This window comes from Hyperoodon ampullatus (genome assembly GCF_949752795.1).
Source record: "Hyperoodon ampullatus genome assembly, chromosome: 6".
NCBI lineage: Eukaryota > Metazoa > Chordata > Mammalia > Artiodactyla > Ziphiidae > Hyperoodon > Hyperoodon ampullatus.
In genome coordinates, this window is record NC_136919.1 from 8,356,653 (window position 1) to 8,364,094 (window position 7,442).

A 7,442-nucleotide genomic window follows, 5' to 3' on the forward strand; every position below is an offset into this window, starting at 1 on the left:
TATTATTTGTCTTGATTACTGAGGTTTTGGCACCCACCTCTTATACTGTGTACCCTAGACTGGTACCTCATTTGCCTCCTGTTCCCATCACCTTATACTCCTGAAACTGGGAATCTTCAACCTCGTCCTCATTTCCAACCCCCCCAACCCAGCACTGGCATCTCACCAGGGGACCTCACCTCTTCTGTAAGACCACAGATAAGAACACCCTCCCTCCCTCCCTCCCTCCCTTCCTTCCTCCCTTCCTTCCTCCCTCCCTTCCTTCCTTCCTCCCTCCCCTGCTTCCTTCCTCCCTCCCTCCCTTCCTTCTTTCCTTCCTTCCTCCCTCCCTCCCTCCCTTCCTTCTTTCCTTCCTCCCTCCCTCCCTTCCTTCCTCCCTCGCTCCCTTCCTTCTTTCCTTCCTTCCTTCCTCCCTCCCTCCCTCCCTCCCTTCCTTCCTTCCTCCCTTCCTTCTTTCCTTCCTTCCTTCCTCCCTACCTTCCTTCTTTCCTCCCCCTTCCTTCCTTCCTCCCTCCCTCCCTTCCTTCCTTCCTCCCTTCCTTCTTTCCTTCCTTCCTTCCTCCCTACCTTCCTTCTTTCCTCCCTTCCTTCCTTCCTCCCTCCCTCCCTTCCTTCCTCCCTCCCTCCCTTCCTTCCTTCCTCTCTCCCTTCCTTCCTCCCTCCCTCCCTCCCTTCCTTCCTTCCTCCCTCCCTTCCTTCCTTCCTCCCTCCCTCCCTTTTTCCTTCCTTACTCCCTCCCTCCCTTCCTTCTTTCCTTCCTTCCTACCTCCCTTCCTTTCTTCCTCCCTCCCTTCCTTCCTCCCTCCCTTCCTTCCTCCCTCCCTCCCTTCCTTCCTTCCTCCCTTCCTTCTTTCCTTCCTTCCTCCCTCCCTCCCTTCCTCCCTCCCTTCGTTCCTTCCTCTCTCCCTTCCTCCCTTCCTTCCTCCCTCCCTCCCTTCCTTCCTTCCTCTCTCCCTTCCTTCCTCCCTCCCTCCCTTCCTTCCTTCCTCCCTTCCTTCTTTCCTTCCTTCCTCCCTCCCTCCCTCCCTTCCTTCCTTCCTCCCTCCCTTCCTTCCTTCCTCCCTCCCTTCCTTCTTTCCTTCCTTTCTCCCTCCCTTCCTTCCTCCCTCCCTCCCTTCCTTCCTCCCTCCCTCCCTTCCTTCCTTCCTCCCTCCCTTCCTTCCTCCCTCCCTCCCTTCCTTCCTCCCTCCCTCCCTTCCTCCCTCCCTCCCTCCCTCCCTTCCTTCCTTCCTCCCTCCCTCCCTTCCTTCCTTCCTCCCTCCCTCCCTTCCTTCTTTCCTCCCTTCCTCCCTCCCTTCCTTCCTTCCTCTCTCCCTTCCTTCCTTCCTCCCTCCCTTCCTTCCTTCCTCCCTCCCTTCCTTCTTTCCTTCCTTTCTCCCTCCCTTCCTTCGTCCCTCCCTCCCTCCCTTCCTTCCTTCCTCCCTTCCTTCTTTCCTTCCTTCCTCCCTCCCTCCCTTCCTTCCTCCCTCCCTCCCTTCCTTCCTCCCTCCCTCCCTTCCTTCCTCCCTCCCTTCCTTCCTCCCTCCCTCCCTTCCTTCCTCCCTCCCTCCCTCCCTCCCTTCCTTCCTTCCTCCCTCCCTCCCTTCCTTCCTTCCTTCCTCCCTCCCTTCCTTCCTTCCTCCCTCCCTCCCTCCCTCCCTTCCTCCCTCCCTTCCTTCCTTCCTCCCTCCTTCCCTCCCTTCCTTCCTCCCTCCCTCCCTCCCTCCCTTCCTTCCTCCCTCCCTCCCTTCCTTCCTCCCTCCCTTCCTTCCTTCCTCCCTCCCTTCCTCCTTCCTCCCTCCCTCCCTCCCTCCCTCCCTCTTCCTTCCTTCCTTCCTTCCTTTTTAGTTCCTTTATGCCAGGTGCTAAGTTGACAGGGGGTGTCTTTGCTCTTAGGCAGTTGTCAGGTAAGGAGGCATCCAGAAAATACAATAAAGTGTTACAAGAGCTTTAACTGGCCAAGAGAAGAAGGATTGCGTCAGGGCTCATGGGAGGAAAAGAATCTGGACGGTTCTGTGCCAGCTCCCATCCATACCTGCTGCCTCATCTATGTCTGAACCACAAATAACAAGTTATCAAGTGCTATGTACCCAGCAATATTCTACAAGCATTGGTTTATTAGATCAATTGACACCCCTGTGATAGAGGTGCCACTTTTACCTTCATGTCCAAATGAGGAAACTGAGGCTCAGAGAGGTAAAGTCATTTACTCAGAGTCCCACAGCTGGTAAGTGGCAGGGCAGTGATTCAATCTGAGGTCTGCCTGACTCACTGCCCATTCTTGTAATCATTGGGCCATATTTGTTTATTCAACAAATATTTTTGCATTCTGACTATGTGACAGGACCTATTTTAGGTGCCAAAATATGGCAGTGAAGAAAATTATTAAAAATCCCCTCCCCGAATTTCCCTGGTGGCCCAGCAGTTAAGACTCCACTCCCAGTGCAGGGATCCTGGGTTCGATCCCTGGTCGGGGAACTAGATCCTGCAAGCCGCAACTAAAGATCCCTCACGCTGCAGTGAAGATCCCACGTGAGGCAACTAAGACCCAGCACAGGCAAATAGATAAATAAATAAATAAATATTTTTAAAAATCCCCTTCCCCTTGCAGCATTCACTCAGGGAAGAGGACAAGTAATAAACATATAATTAAACAAACAGATAATTTCAGATACTAAGAAGTGTTATGAAAAAAAACTAAGGCAGGGTAGTGGGAGAGAGAATCTGGGTGGTCAGGAAGCCTCTCCAAAGAAAGGCCATTTGAGATGAGACCTGAATGCTAAGGAGTCTACCAGGTGGATACTGCGAAAAGAGTGTTCCAGATGGAAGGAACAGGGAGTGCAAAGGCCCTGGGGTAGGAGTGAGCTGGACACATTTATGGAACAGACAGATTGGTGTGGCTGAAAAGCAGTGAACAAGGAAGAGAGAGGGAGGCGATAGTCACATAGGGCTTAGTAGGCCAGGCTAAGGAGCCTGAATTTTGTTCAGAGAGCAATGGAAAGCCATCAGAGGGATTTAAGCAGGAAGGTGATGGGATGTACTTCATGTTTTTAAAAGATCGATCTGGGACTTCCCTGGTGGCACAGTGGTTAAGAATCCGCCTGCCAATGCAGGGGACAGGAATTCGAGCCCTGGTCCGGGAAGATCCCACATGCTGCGGAGCAACTAAGCCCGTACGCCACAACTACTGAGCCTGCGCTCTAGAGCCTGTGAGCCACAACTACTGAAGCCCACGCACCGAGACACTGTGCTCTGCAACAAGAGGAGCCACCGCAATGAGAAGCCCTCGCACCACAACGAAGAGTAGCCCCCACTCGCCACAACTAGAGAAAGCCACGGGCAGCAAGGAAGACACAACGCAGCCAAAAATATAAATAAATAGATAAATTTATTTTTTAAAAAAATAAATAAAAGATCAGTCTCATCTATGGTTTCTCAACCTTGGCACTACTGACATTTTGGGCCCAATAATCACTTTGTTGTAGGGGGCTGTCTTGTGGATTGCAGGATTTCATCAGCATCCCTGGCCTCTATTACTAGATGCCAGTAGCACAGTCCCAGCTGTGACAACCCAAAGTGTCTCCAGAAGAAGTCAAACGTCCCCTGGAGGGCAAAAATCACTCCTAACTGAGAAAGACTGCTCTAGACATAAGAACAAAGAAGGGTTAGGATATGTTGCAGATTGAAAGAGTCTGCAGAGATGTGACAGCTACATGCAGTACCTGGTCTAGGACAAGATTCTGTGCTGAAGAGGGACCGATACTGTGCAAGGTGCTATTGGGTCAATTAATAAAATGAGTGTGAATGGTAGGTTAAAGGAAAGTATTGAATCAATATGAATTCTATCTAAGTTGAAAACTGAACTGTAGGGCTTCCCTGGTGGCGCAGTGGTTGAGAGTCCACCTGCTGATGCAGGGGACACAGGTTCGTGCCCCGGTCCGGGAGGATCCCACATGCTGCGGAGTGGCTGGGCCCGTGAGCCATGGCCGCTGAGCCTGCGCGTTCGGAGCCTGTGCTCCGCAACGGGAGAGGCCACAGCAATGAGAGACCCACGTACTGCAAAAACAAACAAACAAACAAACAAAAAAACTGAACTGTAGAGACTATCTAACTAACTGTAAGGGACTATCCCTCTGCTTTGGAAATACACACTGAAATGTTTAAGGGTAAAGAACCATGATGTATAAAATCTACACTCAAATGATTCAGAAGAAATTATAGACACACATACATATACATGTGTAAATGTTTTACATGTATACACATATATGTGTATGTGCGTGTGTGTGTGTCTAAAATCCCATACTATGTGTATATATCTATATATTCTTATTATGTATGTGTATATAGATAGATTCCTATGATATGAAATACTGTTTAATCTGTGTAAAGGATATACGGGTGTCCTCTTTGTACTTTTTTTTTTTTTGCAGTACGTGGGCCTCTCACTGTTGTGGCTTCTCCCGTTGCGAAGCACAGGCTTCGGACGCGCAGGCTCAGCGGCCATGGCTCACGGGCCCAGCTGCTCCGCGGCATGTGGGATCTTCCCGGACCGGGGCACGAACCCGTGTCCCCTGCGTCAGCAGGCGGACTCTCAACCGCTGCGCCACCAGGGAAGCCCTGTACTATTTTTATTCTTACAAACTTTCTGTACGCTTGAAATTATTTCCAAATAAAAGGTTTCAAAAATTGTTCATAAACACGATGGTATTCTGCCCACCATAGAAAGGAAACATGTAGATACACACAACACCTTGGGGTGTGTGCTGAGTGTGATAGGCGGGAAGCAAGAGTGCACATTATATGACAACTCCATTTCTTTGCAGCTTAACAACAGGCCACAAGGATCTTTGGTGACAGAGATTAGAATAATGCTTACCTTTGGGGGGAGGAGGAACTAGGTGGGTTTCTTGGTCTGGAAATGTTCTGTATCTTGATTTGAGTGGGTGTCATGTGGGTGACTACATATATAAAAAGTATCAAGTTATACATTTAAGATTGTGCAATTTACTGTATATACCTTTTACTTAAAGAAATATATAAATAGCAATAATAAAAGATCACTCTAGCTCCTGTGTAGAGACTACCATAGTGGTCCAGACAGCAGAGAAACTATTTGGGAGGCTGTGTCAAAGACGGGGGTGATGGGGAGGGAGGATCAGCCTGGGGGAGCCACAGGTGGATTGAAATGAGAGAAAGAGGGGTCCTGAGGGTGAGCTCTGGTGGACCGACGGGGCGCTGGCACCAGTGACAGAGATGAGAGGTCTGGGAGAGGAGCGGGACCGCTGGAGCCCTGCCCAGTCCGCATTTCCTGGGGTCCTGCAGAAGTTGGATTTCCCCTTCACAGCGGCATCCTGGTCACCACCAGGGGGCAGTGGGTTCCTTTGTGACCGGCACGGCAGCCTGAATCCTGGAGAACTGTCTGCCCCTGGGAGCAGCTGTGGAGCGTGGTGCCCGGATGGCCTCCAAGCCACCAGGACACTGTGCCCCTTGCAAAAGAATCTTGAAGGATGGGGAGGGAAGGACATTCAATCCTAAAACCCTAGAATCTGAAAACTGACTCCAGCGCTTCCATGGTCCTCATGTACGCTCCCGGTGGAGCCAGGCTCCTTAAGACGTCACAAGGTCTTGCTGCCCGTGCTGCCCCTCCACCCCGCCTGCCTCGACTCAACCCCAGCCCCACCTCGGGGAAGAGAGGGGCTTCCTGCAGTGCACCCTCTCCCACACATGCCGTTTCTGCACCCGCTCTCCTCTGGGCATCCTACACATCCCTCAGGGATCACTTCCTCCAGGAGTCTTTTCTGACCCAAAATCTGGGTTTGGCTTGCTCCCTCTACTTCTCCCATCATACCCCTTTCTCCCTAGATTTTATTAGTCAGTCTACCTGTCTGACTCCTCAGCTCATCTGTGGCTCGAAAGCAGGGCAGGACCTGGAACGGGCTTCCAGAATATACGTTGGATGAATGAAAGAACGAATGAGTGGGTGAATCGAAGGTGGTAAGACAATAGTGTCTCCATTAATCCATCTGGTGTTTTAAATGTGGATTCAAGTATGGGCACTGATACTTACGAGCTGTGTGACCTTGGCAACCATCTTAAACTCTCTGGGCTCTAGTCTCCTCACCCAGTTATCACAGTTATTGAACAGATTCAGTGATAGGATGTATGTCAGTCCCTTAGCTTAAAATCTGCACATAGTATACACTCAATAAAAACAAGACGATTTTTGTGTGTGTGGTTTAAAAATGTAAGTACATGCACACGTGTATATTTAATTATATCTGTTTGAGTAGGCTATGTCATAAATTGTGAGCTAATGCCAGGGGTGAAAATGGGAGAACAAGGTAAAATTTTTTCATTTTGTACTTCATATATTTCTGTAGTTGAATGTTACATTAAACATGTTACAAAATTTAAATGAAAAATAAAATCCAATAAACATATGAAAGAATACTCAACATCATTACTTATTAGTCATAAGGGAGATACAAAACAAAACCACCATGAGCTAACCCTACTCACTACCAGAAAGGCTAAATTAAAAGGCTTGACCACACCAAATGTTGGCAAGAATGTGGAGCAACTGGAACTCTCATACATTGTTGGTAGCGGTGTAAATGGTACAGCCATCTTGAAAAAATGTTTGACAGTTTCTAGTAATAGGCATACTTACCCTATAAACCAGAAATTCGACTCCTGGCTATGACCCAGTCAGCAGGAGAAAAATATATGTCCATAAAAAGACTTGTATGCAAGTGTTCACAGCATTTTTATTTATAGTAGCCGAAACCTGGAAGCAACCCAAATGTCCATCAACAGGAGGATGGGTAAACACTTTGTGGTGTATCCATACAGGGGAATACCACACAGCAATAAAGGAATGAACTGACAGAAATAACAACATGGATTAATCTCGGAAACATAATGTTGAACAAAAGAAGCCAGACACAAAAGAACATCTGTTGCATTGTTGTTTAATTCCATTTATGTGAAGTTCTAGGATGAACAAAACTGACTTATTGTGATAGAAGTCAAAATAGTGGTTACCTTTGGAGGAATGTGGACTGGCACAAGAGAACATTCTGGGGTACTGGAAATATTTCGTATCTTGATCTGGGTGATGGTTATACCCATGTATACATGAATTAAAATTCATCAAGCTGTGCACAGATGTTCACAGCAGCTTTAACTGGAAACAACTCAAATGGCCATCAATAGGTAAATGGATAAAAAACTATGGTACATCCACACAGTGTAATACAAGACAGCAATAAAAAGGAATGAACTATTAATACACACAACACCATGGATGAATCTCAAAATAATGATGCTGAGTTTTTTAAAAAGTCAGACAAAAAAGAGTAAACTGTGTGATTCCATTTATATATAAAATTCTAGAAAATGCAAACTAATCATAGTGATAGAAATCAGATCAGTGGTTGTCCGGATGCCTGGCAAGTGGG